We start from the raw sequence: 18,521 nt of genomic DNA, 5'->3' as shown, positions 1-18,521 counted from the left end.
TGGATGCAGCCACAGTGGTGACAGCAAATCTGTGTGTGACACTGAGCATATGTGCTGCCTATAATGTATATGCTATGACTGTTCTCCCTTCCATGCCCTGGTAAATCCATCATTACATTCAAGCCTGTGTATTTCCAAAGGAGTGGTCCACATGGCCCCTCAGTATTCACACCAAGCACAGTGGTTTGCTTCAGGAAAAGCAAGTGGATGGTCAATCGTTTGTGAGGACACTCCATTCCCTGAGTTTTAAGCTTTACATTTTCAATGGCAACAGAGCTAATTAACAAACCTCATCTTGGCAAAATTTCTCTTGAATTCAATAGGAGTCTTGCATGAACTGTTTTTGTAGAAATTGGCCTTATGTCCCCAATGCTTTGCATTAAACTTTACAGTGTTTCTTAAACCAAGTTTAGAGCTACCAGCTGCACTGTGGCATCCATCAGCAGAGGTCCGTGGAGCTCCCCTCCAGTCCACGGCATGCCACAGGGACGTAGCCACCCTTGCAAATGGAGCTGGCATTCAATCAGCAGCTCTTAAAGTAGCTATGGGGTATGTCTGCATCTCTGCTAGTGAATAAAATGGGTCAGACACCATTCTCTGACCCTGAGGACAAGTGACATGGTATGGCTTGCATCTGTATGGCTAAAAACTTATCTTCCCCAAAGCAAGGCAGCACTGTCCGTACAGCCCACCAGGACAGCCCTAGGCTATGCACAGGCTGAGCCCAAGCACTTTCTGGGAAAACGATGCCTGCCATGGACCAAAATGATATCAAGTAGTGCACTAGCATTAAATGATGTAGATACCCACAAGACCAGAGACTGAGCTTCAGCCCTGTCCCTGTTTAGTTCACTAGCACCAACAAAGCCCAGAAAAGTCCAAACAGTGGAGAAAAACACTGCCTGTGAAATGCAGTCTGGAGAAACTGCTGATATCAATTTACTTGTACGCAACCGTGCAGATTTGTTAGTAAGCTCCAGATTCTTTCAGTTGAAGCTAAAAGCTAATTACGTGTGTGTTTATATAAAAGTTATATGTGACATTGAAGAAATTAAATATTCATAATGACAGCATGAAAGAATTTCATTTATGCTTAAATGAAATGTTTAAAAATAAATGAACAATGTATTCTAAAAATTAAATACCTGTTTTCTCCAACCATGCCCCATAGCTTAGTTAAACAATTGGGAATGCTTCATTTTAATTTTGTGCATTGATTTCAGATGGCATTAATAAAATATTTCCTTTTACTGTAAATTATTAATAGAATTTGTCAACACTAACACGCATCTGAAACCTCACAACCATTCAATGTACCACCTCACCAAGGAATCAACAAGAATATTTCCCAAATGGGCTAATGACAGGCACTTTTGATAAAAATCTGCATTTTTCATCATACAAGAAATTCTAAATTCTTCCAGAGCACTCCCCTCTGCCCAGAACGAGCCCAGTCACATGCATTTCTTTGACAGATGAGTTCTCTGTTTTTCATTGGATTCAATAGTGTTTGTGGGAAAGAGCACCAACCAAAGACAATAGCTGTGGCTGTTCTTTTATATCACTTAGCCTGCAATACTTACATTCATAAGCGTTAAATTGGAATTGCCAATATTAACTTACCAAAGAGCTGGCGGAAAAGGTTTATGCGCTATTTATCCTCAAGGGTGCAATTCAATCACAGCCCTGTAAAATGTCACTGACCCACTTCATCAATTATTGAAGGCAGGCGTGGGAGCTTTACATTCCTCCTGATTGTACCAGCCAAATATATCTTCTTTTTTATGTGATAACCAGACTGCTCCAAAAAAAAATAAAATTGTAAGCTTCTTTGCATTATAATAATTAAAACTCTACTTCTATTGCACTCAACTTAGATTTAAGGAAAAGGTGGCCATGAAATAATTACATTCTGATAGACCTGTTAATAGCAAACCATATAAATTGTTGGGGCAGTATCAGCTACAACTATGAAATACAGCTGACAAACTTTAGAAGAACCATAAATGGCTTAATTTCAGAGTTTGTTATTTGAAAGAGATATTGCAAGGTTTTATAACTTGTAAGATAACAACAGTATTTTCTGGTCAGGTAGGCAGGTATTTTGTGAAGCATACATGCCTCTAAGAGGAAATTCTGTTGATTGCTTGCTTTCCAGTGTAATACTGTTTTACAGAGGTTCATCATTTATTATTTCATAACATATTTTCATGTTCTGATTTTTTGCTTCCAGTTTTCAAAATGCTTTTAAAATTCAAATTCAATAACATTAAAATTCAATGAATTCTTTTCAAATGCTGATTACATTGAGTGAAAAATTACAAAATGTGAGATACACTTCATGTAACTGAAATATAGTCAGTCTGCCTGGGGAATACATTTCTTGAGGAAGTTACAGCAAAAAATAAAAATAAAAATCTCTTGCAGTTAAATAATCTGCTTCTGCCAGCTGGACAGTAAAGATATTTTGTTTCAATATGTCCCAATGCTTTTTGTTCACCATACCTACTGGAAAGATCACACATTTAGGTAGCATTCATTTTCTGTAATTTTGGCATCTCAAAAGTAAGATTTGTAGTTCAAGTTAATCATTGACACTTCAGAGAAAGACAAAAAGCATCTCTAGAGGGCAATTAATTTCCTTCTATGACAGATGTCATTCTGTCACTCTGGTTATTCTCTCATGTTGGTTATCTGCTGCATAAAACTGATCTCAGACATGATGGATATCATCTTCTTCCATGCCCAATTTTTCTTTTCACATGTGACTTTCCTTCAGCTGCACATGACTCTGAACATGCACCTTGTGAAGTGTCTAAAAAGTCATGGCAATCAGCAATATAGCTAGTCTGGCCCCCTTTAACTGGCCCTGGAAGGCTGTCCATAAGGAATAGAAAAGTGCTTTCCTTGATGCAGCTCTGGGGTCACTTATGTGATCCTGAGGAGGCAAGGAGTTATATTGCTGATGGAGCTGCTTCAGACAGGTGCAGGACACTGCATTGCTTTCATGAGTCTGAGATACAAAGTTGTCTTAGCCCCATGGTATGCAAAGTGATGATTACATAAGTTTCTTCAGTTAAAATATCTGTTTCTGAAAGAAAATTAATACTGGGGCGGGGGGTGGGGGGGGGGAGAAAGGAAAGAATGAATAAAAGAAAGGAAAGAATGAATAAGCAGTGATGTGTAGTGGGAGGTTATATTAAAGAAAAAAAAAAGGGCATTAAATCCTCTGGGTAAAGGATAGTAAGCGAAAAAAAGAATTAATTTAATGCACATATTGTGAAAAGTAGTGGCACTGTTCTACATCAAAGTTGGACTGACTGATCATAATGGTAACTTCTGATGTTACAGTCATGTGTAACTATATGACTGCCTATAATATGTCCAAAATATTTTACATATTTTACTGGGATAAATATTTCTGTCTACTTGAATTCCAATAATTTTTATATTTTTAATAAAAACATTTAGAACATGCTTTGCTTTATTAAAAGCTTTATGAACTTTTCAAAAAGAGGTGACAGTAGAAAAGCAGGGTTTTTTCTCTAGAACTAAGGTTTAACATTTCTAATTGCATTGTAGATACTAATATATTTATGTGAAGCAAAGTAACTAATGCAGCTTGGCTGTTTCAGATCTTGGTATATAATTAGAAGGAATCATTTCTAAAGGACAGTGAAAGCAAAGCTTCTCATACTATCAAAACATCCGCCTTGAGAAACTATGGAAAGAAACCCTCCCTTGGAAGTTAGAGGGACACTAATAACAGTATTGAAAGCTACAGCATGCCATTGAAGTGTAGGACCTCTTTCAAAATTATTTTGAGGCCAAAAAGTAGCTAAAGGAGTTAAAATAGGCCATCAGTAGCTGAAATGAAAATTCAGGGGCAAAATACAGGTCTTACTTGTCTTATTTCCTTCTAGAAAGGAAAATCGATGATAAGCAGGGATAACAATTTTGGGAATTTCATGTTAGTCATTTCAGTGGGCAGAAAGGAGGGTAATGAAAATCCATCTCTGATTACCCTTCCTTTGATGTCTCTTTCATCTGTCATTAACAATGGGCACTGTTCTCAAAGTTGTCACCATCTCTGCTCTTGAAGATCTTTTTCTGAAAAGGGATCATTTTGGCAAAACCTCCATCCCATGATAGAGACAAGCTTAGCCTCACTACACTTGCAGAGCCACCATTCCTCTGTTATGAATGCAGTGGTTTCACAGGTGTTAGCACCTGCTCAGGACCACCGAGACACCACATCTCCCGAGTTCCTGTGCCTGGAATGGAGCTGCGGGCAGCAATTCCCACTCAGTTCCCTATAGCTGTGAGGTGCAGGCAACAGCTTAAGCTGTCAAAAAATGTGAGCTGCCCACAGAGGACCCTGGATGTGGAAACAGTGAGTTATAGCTGCTCAGCTGACAGGTGTTAACTTGTTAAAGCAAGCTGTTATGTATCAAGGTTGTATTACATCATCTAGTTCACCATTCAGTTGAGTGGGCTTGTTAAAGATGCACAGAAATGTAAAATATGATTAAAAATGGTGTGCTGAACACTGTCTTATACCTAAATAAAAATCAGTACCAGGAAGCAATTATCTTTAAAATTCTGTCAGTGTCGCATTTTCCTTCACTGTTAAGATCCAAGTATAAAATCTGGCCTTTCTTTAATTGGATGCACCACACAGGCAGATAAGAAAAGCCAGCACAGAAAACTGAAGAGGGGGCCTGTCGCCAAGGAGAAAATGTAACTGACCAAACTACTTTTAAACTGCTTTTAACTGCTCATTTATGCAAATGGTAAATATTTAATATCTATAAAACAGGGATAGTAGAAGTGCAGGTAGTCTAATAAAAAGTTTGGGGTTAGAATGAGGTAAAAGATTTGGGCAAAGCATATGAAATGGCAAAGCAGATGCAAGAGGCAGTTGTTTAGAGCCTTTAAATGCTGTGGGAAATTGGAGGTACCTGAGACAGCAGCAAGCAATGCTATCTTTCTACCTAGTCACTGTGTTGTGGTAGTTCAGACTTTTGAAGTGATGCAGGTGCACTAGCAGGTCTGCTTTGAGGCTATTTAGACCTGCCTTTGAGCTAATGAGTTTGGAGTGAACGTTGCCCTGACACACTTCCACAACTTCTAGTATAAGTGCTGGTTTATTTAGAGCTATGAGAAGGATATCTGCCTGATACACCACCAGACCTCAGGCTTCGTAGGGCAAGTATCACCATCAGCTGAGGAGAGCTGTTCTGGACGTCATAGTAATATGATATGGCAAACTCCCTCCAATGCCGTACGACTTGCAAATCCCATTACTTTTATACTTTTAATGCTGGGAACATGCATCCATGAAATCTGAAGGACTTATTTAATGCTTTTATACAGCCTAGTGTATGGGGTGACATATAGAGAAGTGAGTAAAATGTATCATCAGTGAGTGATGTAAATGAAACTGCATATTGTATTGAGGGCTTAGAAGATCCATTTTAACTGATGACAGTGCCTTTAGTGCATCAAAGTTCCTCACTGAAGTTTTCCATCAACTAGAATAAGAAAAAAATTATTGAATTTTTTTTACATTCTTAGCTCTGACTAAGCATTTGCTTTTATTGATCCCAAAGATCTAGCAGCATGCAGTCACCAAACAAATAAAAGGAAGAATCACTTCTGAGTGTGTTTCCAGACACTCGATGAATAAACATTATTATTTGTAGCGTGTCCTAAGAGTATGCAGTGCTTTACAATGTTAACAGCAAATGATTTGACTTTGCCCATAGCATCCAGCTGAAAGTGAGAAGCCTGATGTTGAACTCTATTGGCATCAGATAAACCATGAAAAGAGAAGGCATTCTGTGTGTAACAAATGAACGTAGTCTTGTTAGCTAGTGGAAAAAAACCCACAGCTTCTGCTTGAATGCTTTTTCAAATTATTTCAAAGCATTACATCAAGCATTTGAAATTGCATAGGATGCAAAGAAATGTAACAAAGGATTTTTAAAGTGAAAAAACAACTCTTATGACTTAAGATACATGATCATACAAGATTGTAAATTTATTTGGGTGGTTTGATTAAATGCAAGAAACTGAGCTCCATAAGATTTCAGTGGGAAGATGTTTTAGCATATAAAAAGTGAAGCCCTTTCAGGCATAAGGATTTTGTCATACACATTTTATTAACCTTTGAAGTCTTTTATAAAACATGGCTAAGAACTTTAAGGATTCCCTGAATCTAGATATTAATTTAATTAATTTGCTCAATTGATACTTTGAATAATCTATTGACTATGTTTCTGACATAACTGTTGGAAAAAAAAAAAAAGTCATTGCTATCTTTATTCTACCTTCTGCTATCCTTTTCTTAGAGGCTAAAGCTTACTTTGATTTTCTGTCTACTTTAATTTTTTCTATTATTATAGAACTTCGATAGCTGAGTAAAACAACTCTTACTGGGAAAAACAGATCAGAAGAGGAGGTCTACTTAACATTCCTAATCTGTGCTTGTCCATAACTGACAAGATTCCACCTGGACTTCATTAAAGCAACAGAAAGCACCATGTCTCCTTGCAGGTCCCATTCTGTGCTCTGCACCATTGGAAGCAAGGAAAGCAGAGCTACGGTCCACTGCTGTAAGGTACCTTTGCCACTCCACTAGTTTCTGAGGTGCCCTATTCAATCCTTTTGAGTCCCACAGAAACTACACGCTGGGATCTCCATACCTTCCTGGTTTAGAACAACTGGTTCTTGCACGCAGGAAAGTCTGCAAACAAGTTTTCCTGAAAGTGCATGTAGACAATACATATTACTCAGGAAGCCTTTACATCTTCATTTGGATTAACTTCACCTTAGGAAGAGATTTATATTGTAAACTGTTAACTACATATTTTTCTCTGCTATTGGCCTAGACTGAAGGTGTCAACCCCAAACCAGTTCATCCTGCTTACAAAGCTGCAAGCAATTTTTATAATACATTTTTTACATTAATCTGACTCTGTATCAGGCATGAATCATGGATGGATTAAACTAATCTGCCACAAGTTCTTAATGGTGACAGAGAAGAGAGAGTGAGGAGGGGGTCATGGGGGAGGGTGAGAAGTTCAGTTGGTTATCCAGAAATATGAGGCTGAGACAGAAGTTGGATAGATTAAACAACTTGCATCAGAAATGACAAAACAGTCTTAAAACTAATAAAAAATTAATATTAGAAAATAAAAGAGAAAGGAACTTAAAACAGAAACTCAAGGAAGGCAACGTTAAAGAGACACAAAAAAATAGAGGGCACTGAGTAAGATAATAAAGGAACAGTCAGAGTGTCGGGACAAGATGAAAAGAATGAAAGCTCAAAAAATATGAGCAGGGAAGAGAAAGTAAGGAACATTGCCAAAGGAAGAAACAAAGATTAAAAAGAAAATTTCCGACTTCTCTGTGTCATCATTTAAAACTACAGTAAAAATGATGAAATTGGAGTTTAGGGGACCTCTAGCAATGCAGTGGAGAGGATGAAGAAGGGAACAAAGGAAGCAGCAGGAAAGAGCAAAAGTTAAAGAAATTTGAAAAAGAGTAACATGGACTAGTGCCTAGTATATATGTGTCATTGTGGAAATTTGTATGCGATATTTGCATCCACCCCATAAAAGCAAGGTGGGAAAAGCCTCTCAAACCTACAAAGTTGTCATGAATCTCACCATAGGAAAGTCTCTACATTAATTTCAGAATTTGTGTCTGCCACCTCAGGCCCTCTGTTTTCTTATTAACACCACTTACCTTGCCTTTCTGTTGGCCCTAAAAGCCATTTTCTCTACACTTTCTTATGGTAAGAACGTAGGAACTGATATCATTGAGAACATTTCTATCTTTACACTGGAAGTTACACTACAGCTTACAAAAAGTTTCCTAAAATGTGTTTTTAACAATGGAAAATAGTTGAGTTTTGGCTGGCTTCTTAAAGTGGTTGGTTGTGTTTCTATGCAAATCAATATAACATAACCTATTTTTTTCCATCTGTGAAGTCATTTGTTATTCACAAAAACAAAACTTGATTAAAGGTATGATATAATGTGATTAGCAAAGCTGATTAATGTGTCATATATGGGCCCTTCCTCATGGGATAACATTGCAAACTAATACATTTTAAGAGCTATTAGCTACTTTTTAAAAATATACAGATAATATTCAAAGTTGATAGCTAGGATCAGTAAGTATTTGAATACCCATATTCTTAAAAAAGAGGTAATTATATCATAATATCTGCAATCCCTTTGTGATATTTTACATAGTTTATATGCCACCTGGTGGTCAAATATCTGATGGATTCCTAATGGGTGAAACAACCTTGTAGCAGCTGCAGATTGTCTCAGGTGTAAGATGGATACTACAGTTGTGTAATCTCTGTTTGGTGCCTGGAGTACCTCCTCCCCCTCTTCTGCACTAACCTTGGTGTCTGCAGAGTTGTTTCACTCCTTATTCTCACTCCTTTCTCCAGCTGCAATTTGTTGTGCAGGGTTTTTCCCCCGCTTCTTAACTACGTTATCCCAGAAGCGCCACCACCATTGTTGATGGACTCAGCTCTGGCCAGCAGTGGGCCCATCTTGGAGCCAGCTGGTGTTGGCTCTGTCAGACACAGGGGAAGCTTCTGGCAGATTCTTACAGAAGCCATCCCTGTAGAGCTCCCCACCGCCTCACAGGAAGAAGAAAAAAAAAAAAACTTGCCACACAAACCCAATACAGATTCCATCAGAGAGAAGGAAGTTTTATTATACCTAATGCAACTTTGTGTATCATTTGCCTACCTCTGGTGTTTTCCTCCTGGAGACTTAAGTGTGAATTACACTGTACAGCTACATATAGTTTACTATAACCTGTGAGTTAGGTTATAGGTGGGCTAGGAAAAGGTTGGAGACTACACTAACACATATCAGAGTGATGCAGATGAAGTTGGGATCACACAATTATATCTGTGGTGGCAGTAGGTTTTCTTTTTATACACAACTTGCTTGACTGGATGATGTCTAGGACAATTTTTTTCTCTTGTCCTGTTTTCTTTGTTGATGTTTGCTTGGATGCTGATAGCCTCAGGGAATAGAATTTGGGATAATGGGAGACCCTCAGATTAATCTGGGAATGTGAGACATACTAGGTCCTAAATTTGAGCAGTGCCAGGGATTTTAATTCTTTCCAGCCCAGTGTTGACCTTGTCACATATTTAGGGAAAGCTATGTTGGTTATTGTAAAGCAATGAAGAACTAAAGTTCAGTGATGAACTTCATATGTTTGAAGGTTTTCAGAATAGCTTGCTTTAGTTGGGGAATATTGTAGTGTTGAATTTACTTTAACATATTCATTTGTTAAAGTTTAGGTATGGCAGTGGCAAATAAATCAGTTGTAGTACAGCCTCTTCCACTGTAGACAATTAACCTTTCCTGCAATATTTAGAGACACAATAATATGTCTGGATAGCTAATTCCCTGTCTTCCCACACAAAATCAGTTCTGCATTAAACGGAGATACATAAAATATTTTTAATTTTCAGTGAGAACCTTGGGAAAGTATGCTAAATATAAGGTCATTGTGTTATTCTCCTGTTCTTTCCAGAGTAGAATAGAACCAGTATCCTGACTTTGAGTTAGAACTGTTAGAAAGTGTCCCTGGAGCCATCTGTTTTTTTGCTGTGAAAAGCACGTTGAATTAGGATGGTCACATTTAGCCAAAAGAGGAATGCATATGGAACGAAGAGATAACTACATGGCTGCTGTGGGAAGTTATATTAAGTTTGTGACTATTTCATGGTAGCAGCTTCTATTAGCAGACTCACTATGATCTCATGATCTTCAGCTAAACTACAAAGGATTGAGAACTTGGAGGAAGCTATAACTGCAGGCTGGAAGTGGCTGGCCTAAAATCAGTCATCTCTTTCATATTGGTCAATCTTCTGATATCAGCTCTCTCTCAAGCCTTTCTGCTCCCTTCAGTTCACTCTAACTTTATAATGTGGCACTTAGCCTTTTTTTTTTTTTTTGAGTTTTACTAATGTTGGAAAATTTATACCTATTTTTAAGCTGAAGATGAAAACAATTGATCCAAATATTTCCACCAATTTCCTTATGTTTCTCTTACAAGATGCTTTCAAGTAAGTTGAATCTGCTGACTCTCATACACATATGGCACTACTACTCCAGATGCCAACGGCACAAGTCACCACTGTGGTCTTAATCTGATAAAAATGGTCTGTAACAGACAGCTAAAGTCTAAGATAAATCAAATCTGTCACTAGAGAACAGTGACCCTCATCAGGGGCTTGGCATGCACATCAGACATACAGTTTTAACACTGAGTTCCCTGTTCTCTCCAATAACTCCTGTAAATGTATGTTGCAGGTGATACTGCAGGCAGAGTTGATGTTTAGCCTTCCAAAGGAGGCTCAAGATTAACTTGGAAGTGTAGAATTTGGAGACTGAAATCAAAGGCTTCATGCAGATCATGGTATCCACATTTCATTTGGACTGAGAAGCAGCTCATAGTAAATGTCTGCAGCAAAAGAACAGTGCATGACTGCTCATGCAGGTGTCTCATTACTGCATAGAACTTCATGGCACTTGAGGTAAATGAAAAAAACCTGAAACTTTATACTAGTTTTACCTGAACTAGCCACTGCAACATACATTCTCAAGGTTTCTGATTAAGCTCTTGTTCTGCCTGTCACAGTGTATTGCTCAGTTGTTTGGTGTAAGCAGCATTATACCAAAACGAGGACACCATAATCACTCTCACCAAAGCTATGAGTAGTGCATTAAGCTTCAGTTCTTTAACCGCCATGTTAAACTGTTTCCTTGTGAATGTTATACAGCAAACATTTTGGGATATCCAGAAAATTATGGACAAAATCAAATTGCTACTCTGTGATGGCACAAAGAATACCAACTTTTTGCCTCAGATATTTCTCATGGTACAAGCGATGGAATGAAACACAAAATAAGGAGTTTACTTGTGATTGCAGAGGAGTACTGCCAGGATTTACCTTACCTCACTGATACTGGATTACACTTAACTGTGTCCAAGCAAAACACAGCCTGCGTGGTTAATGTCCACATAAATGAAAAGGCTTTACCTGCTTTACCATGAATATTTGAAATTTCAGTTTGTTACAATAACAACAAAAAATACACTGTGCAGGAGGCATCAAAGGCATTAATAAGGCATCTCTGTACTCCATTGAATTGTTCAGTAATTTCTATGTAGATACATAAATTTCTTTTGATGTCATAAAGTTTAATATTGATATAGCATCCCTGGTTTCTCAGTATATTGGCCTTGTTGTCAGACCTGTAGTATGTTAGTAGAGCTCAGAACAAAGCAGAAAATTTGCCTGATGTGCACTGAATAGCACAAACATGAGGCACATGTTCTGATGAAAGATAAAAAAAACAGGAGAAAACGAAATCAGTTCAAATAAACAAGAGTGAACATGGGGTTCACTATTAACCTGTACCTTCATAGATTTGTAATATTCTTGTTGAGACAATCGCAGAAAAATTTAATTCAGTTCTACTTATTTTAATACTATTATTATTAATTTTAATATTACCTAATAATATTATTAATACTGGATATAACTAGTCTTGAAAATGAGAAGTGAAAATATTCTTCTAAACCATTCATCCCCATTTTTTATTACTTCTTGTTTTATCCATCCCTACACTCTCAAAGCCTGTACATAAAAGGAAAAAATGTCTATAGGGATAGTTGTTTCCACATCCTACTCACCCCCCACTTTTCTCCTAGGTGTAGCAACAGGGTAGGTAATCTACTGGGATCTCAGCACTATATACATACTAAAAGGAGCAGAGGCATCTGGTGATGCTCATTGTTCAAGGGCCTCTTTGAAGTCCAGGCCAGAAATCATGCAAAATTTACTCCTATAACACATAATTCTTGGTATAGCTAAGCTTTGCTATAATATTTTAACTTTTATGAGTTTATGAAGAAACACCTGTCTGCAATTCTATGAACAGTTGGCAGAATAAGCCATTTTCAGCTGTTGTGGATGACAAAATAAAGTTCCACTGCAACAATAAGGCTAACAAATGGTTGACCAAACTGACATTTTGACATCCAAATTCTCTACAGGCTTAGTGCAGGGTCAAAGATAGATCTGGTAACAACAGTTCAGAATTAAAATTAAGTTATATTAAAATAAGTCTGTGTTCTTGATGGAGGTAACTTATCTAAAGAAACTGTTGCTCTATCGTTTGCCATATACCACTATGCCAAGAATTTGCCTGTGACAGAACCAAAAAATTAGAGAAGGGGATGCTTAACTGAGACAGCTCTGGCAGAAAGCTGCCTCCAAAAAGGCAAGGTCCACCATCAGTGACCTAAGCAAAAAGACAGTGGAAAAGGCAAGTAAACTGCTTTATTAGGTCTTAGCAACTAAGATTATTTTTAAAGTGCATAATCTTCCTCATGTGGCATAAACTTGGATGTATTCTTCAGAGTAAGAGAGCTGTTCCTCCAGATTGGGCAGAAGGCAGTTATCTTACTGTCCCTTTTGGCCAATGCTGCAGCTTTTCTTAAGGCCAAATGACAGAGTATTTATTGAAAAGATGTTGATATTGAGGACCTAACCAGCTTTGCAAACAGAAGATGAAGATGGTGTTTATGATCTATTAGCTGAAACCAACAAAACAAAGAATGTAGTATGTAACTATCATATGACAAGTATTACATTAATTTGCCATCACCAGACAATGACCTGTGTAGTTGACACCACTGTTTCCGTTACTAACATTTACAAGTTTTAATAAATTTCACACATAGCATGTGTCAGATAAAAACCACAGCAAAATGGGAATTGTGTGTTATCCTTGGCTGGAACATTGTGTGTAAGGCACAGAACTGGGACTGAGGCACTGGATTAACTTTCATTCTCTCTTATGTTCACCAAAATAGTTAAAGGCAGATTATTTACTCTCTTTGGACTTGTTTCCTCATTTATGACATAAGAAAAAATATACTAATACTATCAGGAGTGACAGGAGGTTAAACTAATATTGCTAAAGAAGATTGAATTGCAGTATGTAAATACAAAGTATTACTATCATTCCACAAACAGAAAATCTTGTGGTTTATGAAATATTTTTGCATGCTCCTCTCTCTCACATCCTGCCAAGTAGTACTTTGGGACATTGTGAGATTTCTAAGGTCAAGCTATACTCGTTTACTCCCTAGTGAGGAGGAGCTCTATTAAGCATGGGCTGGAAGTTGTGTCATGATCTTGTAAGAGCATTTATAGAAAAAGCCATTCCTAGAACTCCAAAGAATTACATAAAAAATCCTGGTAGCCTAGAAACAATCTACTGATATAAAATAAATTAACAGTCTGATTTTGTAAAACTATTTTTTAATATAGTCATTCAGAGGTAACCCCCCTGCTCAGAAAATCTCTAGAGCTGGGAGACATATTAAGGAAAAACCCGTCTACGCTTGCTCTGTTTCCTTATAATGCTCATTCCTTGAGTATTTCCCGTGTTGATCTGTATTGAAAAGTGGGATTTTTGAAGCTAAAAGACCAACCAGAGTCCGGAGAGGGATAGCACTGAAATCATATGACAAATTAATTTGGGAAATAACCCATTTAAAAAAAATAATTAGGAAATCATAGGTTTAAAATGAGGAATCTGGAATAGTCAGTAGAAGTATTCAGGTAGTTGGTGTATGCTCACAGCATGCCCCCTGTCCAGCTAAGGAGAGGAGTGATAAAGCAGCTTTGGTGGGCACCTGGCATCCAGCCAGGGTCAGCCCTCCACTGAATCCGACATTCAGTCAGGTATTCCCTCTCAGCCAGGAAAAGCCTCTCTGAGTTTTCACCTGACCACAGCAGCAGGTTCACCTCAGGTGGTATGGTCAGAACAGCAGGTTTGCTTTAATGCCCTTGTTTATACTGTGGTGATCAATCACAACACTGCCTGGCAGGTAACTCTAAGCAGCAATGATCACATGATTTATATACCACTTCTCCCATTTCTTGATCCTCCTTTTTGCCATCCCACCCTTGTACATCCCTTTCTCCATCCCAGCCTCCTTCCAAACAAACATTTACCTGCTTTCCACACACTGGTGCCAGTTTAGCCACATTCCTCATATAAAATGCTTTACGTAGCATAAGTGATATAGTGTCCCAGGTACTGCTGGTCTTGCAGGAGTCCGCCCCTGTGAAGGACCCCAATGCTCCCCTTCAATTGCCTCTGAAGTATTGATATTTTTCACGAACACTTTGAACACCTGTGAAATCCATCAAAGGTCACAGCACTCTGTAACTTTGGTCAGTTTCCCACAGTGCTATCTGTCATGGCCAGCAAGGTCTCATTTCATGGCCACTAGTTCTCCACATACTGTTCAGTTAACCTCAACTGAAGACCTTGTCAGAGGCCTTATCTGCTGGCAGCTCTAACACGCACTAGGGATAAATGTTGTGGTTTTAATATGAAATATGTATTGAGGTTTGTAACAGGGAGCAATGATCTTCCTGCGTATCCTATAAACCAGGGGTCCACAAACTCCAGCCCGTGGGCTGGATACAGCCCCCCAGGGTCCTCAATCCGGCCCCCGGTATTTACAGACCCCCCCGCCGGGGTTGGGGGGGGGAACCAAACAGCCGCAGATGACTGCCTGCCACTTCATCCGCGCGTCGGCCCCTGGTTAAAAAGTTTGAGGATCCCTGCTATAAATGAATGTCCAGTTTATACTCAACTCCTAAGAACTGTGCAAATCCAGCTCCTTAATTTAATTCAACTAATTTCTACTTTCCCATGCTTAAGGCAGAATTATGAAGAATTAAGAGGTACTTTGTTTCAAAAAGATTAGCTCAAAAGTTTCAGAGGTTCTGCCCTATTCTCCTTTTAATATCAAAATGGAATGACACGGGGCTATAAGGATTTCTCTGCTTCAGAGCTGTGGGGGTGAGGGTTTTTTGGTGTAATTTAATGTGCTTGTATGCAATTGCAAAGGGCACATCTTGCCCCATCCTCTTCTGCCACAGTGTTTCTGTGGTTATTCTTCTAATTTGATGATCTCTATCGGTTTTTATTAAATACAAGCACTCTTCTTTGCTAGATCACAGATAAAAACATTAAAATATTTCCAATAAAAAGATATGATGAGCAGGGTTTTATTTACCACTATTTACCGAAGAAGGAAGAGGGATGGGAAGAAGACTGAAAGGCACAGAAAACATGGTCACATATATGTTACTTTCTTAGAAAACTCAGCTAAAAATAACATATTGCCATTGCAGGTGCCTTTCCCTCTTGTTTCTATATCACTATTTTTTAAATCAAGTGTCCTGTTATCCAAACTACTGCTGACATGCTATCCACATTTTCTTGTAGCCAGAACTGGGACTGAATGAATCATTCCTATGACTCATCATAACTCTTTTTGCACACCATTTTATAATGTGCTGAATGTTTTAACATAAAAAGTGGAGTAGTCTCACTGTTCTGATAGAATCTTTTGCTAAAGATTCAAGTTACTTTTTCAAATTACTTTAACTTACTTTCCTGGATTTAGCTTTATTGGCAGTGCAAACAACAGCAATTAAATGTAAAAGCCCATCTTTCAATCTTCACAGTTAGCCCCTATCAAAAAGACAGTCCCCATACACAGAGTGATCTCCTACTAAAAAACGTCAAGAGTTCATCAGTTTTGGTTTTTGTTGGTTTGGGTTTTTTTACACAGTTCTAAGTTAATGCCTGGATTAAGCACACTGTTCTATACCCACACAGAGCAGCACCTCTCAGCACAGTTATCCAAGACACATGAGTTACTAGAACCACTGCAATGCCTCCAGCCCAATACATGGAAGTCATACACCACCTACCCTTTCTTGATAAAAGACTATACAGTGCACCTGGGAGCCTTACTAATAGTGGGATTTTTATTCTGGTATCTTGCAGATATTCAGGAAAGCAAAAGATAAAATAAAGCACCTTGAATCACCTGGATAACTATAGAAGATCTACTCAGATCAGGAATCCAGGCCCCAGATCTCATATTTTCCCATGGTTTCATGTAGAGCATTATTATCACACTCAGCTACTTACTCAGAAGGACATTTAACAGGAATTCCCCTCCAGAGAGATTGCTCATGACAACGTGTGAGATACAAGATATTTGATGACTGGGGAAGAGGATTAATCTGTGTGGGGTGTACAGTATGAGAAAACGGAAGTGTTTGGGAGGAAACCTGAGGAAATCATGAGATGGTAGGAGGTGGTAGAATGAGCCAGTTTTTTTGCTCAGTGCACAAATTACTAGAGCCAGTCACAAGAAAAGGGTTTGCTTAGGTAAGCAAACACTCCAAAGTATTCAATGACTGTTTGCAGTAGCTTCTTACTACAAAGAAGCCAGAACTGTCCAAGAGCAGTGGGTGGTAACAGACCATGAAGCATGTGCTGGGAGGAAAGGTAATGTGGCATGTGCAGTAGGTCCTGTTACAGGCAAGCCACAGTGATTTAAAACACATTAACTTCTGAACAGTGTACTATGGAGACTGCTATTATGATTTTAAACCTTGACAACAACAGTCTTTGTTGTTGTCAGTGTGCAGAGTTAGCCTGCTAACAGCCGAAAGTGTTTTGAGAAATAAAAAGTTGTTCAGTGTATGCTATCCCATGAATACAGTCTTTCTGTGAGATGCCTTACTGAAGACAAAAACCAAGAGTTCATATAAATAAATCTAAACCACAGCAGTAGTATTTCAGAGAGTAATGTTCTTTCTGTGCCTCGTTAACATACGAGACAAGAGCATATCAGTGTCAGAGTTTAAGCTAGAAGATGGCAATTAAACTAAAGGTTTGGCAAAAAGTCTTAAACAATCTTGCCAGTCCCATAGAGCCCTGTCTATTGGTAGATCTGCTAAGGGACATTACCAGCTTTGTCCTTTTGACTGCTTTTTCTAAGAGCATGTCTATAGTGCTAGGTCACCCTTCCAGTGCTCCAAGCCAAACAGCACCTGCATAGGTGTAGCTAGCAATGCGCAGGGTCTAAGCTCCCCAGTTCTGCAGAGAGGCAGAAGAAATTGGAGCTTTCAGCCACAGTAAAAGGGCTAAAGAAATTGCTCAAACTTGATCAGAACTGCCTTAAAGTCATAATGGCATCTCCATTGTTTGCCAGCACCACATACTACAGCTCTTACTAGTTGCAATTTGAGTTAAGATAGATAACAAATATTGCAATACATCCACATCAATTAGTTGTCAATGGCTCATGTCTCACAATGCCTGTTATATGTCACAGGTTCTCCCAATTGTCTCAGCTACATCAGGCACCAGTTGTTGTAGTCACCTCATACACTCAAACTCAACCTCATACAGGGCACAAATTGTTGCAGCACAATCAAACCAGTAAGTTGTAACAAGGCTTTTACCCTCAGTCAGATTCTACTGTCTATGCTGTTTCTCCTTCCTCCAGATACCAGACCACACTGCTCCTCCTCCATCCAGCCACCTCTCCCACCATCCTCAGGGCTATTTAACTATTTAGCAGGAACGAGCTACACCTGCATATCATCCATGTTAATCAACCCACTGCCTTCGAGGCAAGGCCACAGCTGCATGTTATCAATGCTAATCAACCCACTGCCTTCATTCCTCTACACACACTCACTATTTGTACTGCATGATGGAATTCAGAACTTCATGAAAGAGCTAACAATTACTGTCATGCCAGCCATAAATGTTACTCTGATGTGATTCATTGTATTCTCACAATAAAATGCTCCAAATGATAATACGTTTGCTGTTTAAATGTTCGCCAAAACGTCCATAGCATCTTAAACAAGCATTTAGATATTATTTTCATTCATTATAAAGTAAAGGAAGTTTTCTTCATAATGATTTTGAGGTTAGAACCTGATCCAGCTAATATAATTGTAGATGTTATTTGTCGGTTTTATAAAAAAGTAAGGTGGATTTTGGCTCTGGAATTGTTGAAGATTTTTTTGGCAATCTCTATTATGTAATGTCCAGAAAGACAGTTCAAGCTTCCTGGATATTGTTGATGTTAAGCCAAAGATTCACTACACAGCTTAATACCTCTGTTCTATGCAGGTAAATAAATCAGTCTGCTTGAAAAACCAGGCTTTTCATAGCTGGATAGAAGTTGTTTCCCAGGAGCAATGTAGTCATGGATAATATTAATCCAGCTACCTCCTGCTTGGGGGACAGAATAGTTAATTTGGAATTAAGCTTTTTTTCTTCCCTCTATAAGGTGTTATATTGTAACACTGCCCCAGTGCAGGAAATACACTATGAGTTTCCAAAGACCAAATAGCTAGGTAATTACCTTTAATTCCCATAACTTTCAGAAAAGGTCATGGTTACTTGACACTACAGCTAAATTGAAAGGAACAGTTCAAATGGGTCATTTAGGTAAGCATGTTAAAGGAAGAAAGTGCCCTGATCATTTATTTGAAACTTGCCAATACTATTTCTGCATATTCCTGTCTAGTATTCCAATACATGGGCAGAATTAGTCAT

At 38.4% G+C, this 18,521-nt stretch overlaps 1 long non-coding RNA gene across 2 annotated transcripts in view; it reads right to left on the bottom strand.

The window, feature by feature from the left end:
- LOC129736411 (uncharacterized) overlaps positions 1 to 18,521 on the bottom strand; it is a 36,148-nt gene that overhangs the window by 8,983 nt on the left and 8,644 nt on the right. For both annotated transcript variants that reach the window (XR_008732971.1, XR_008732972.1), the window contains exon 2: positions 1,624 to 1,798. This is a non-coding gene — a long non-coding RNA (uncharacterized LOC129736411). The remainder of the gene's footprint in view (positions 1 to 1,623; positions 1,799 to 18,521) is intronic.

This window comes from Falco cherrug, chromosome 6, assembly GCF_023634085.1.
Source record: "Falco cherrug isolate bFalChe1 chromosome 6, bFalChe1.pri, whole genome shotgun sequence".
NCBI lineage: Eukaryota > Metazoa > Chordata > Aves > Falconiformes > Falconidae > Falco > Falco cherrug.
The sequence above is the reverse complement of the archived record's forward strand: the minus strand, read 5'-3'. Positions and strand labels throughout refer to the sequence as shown.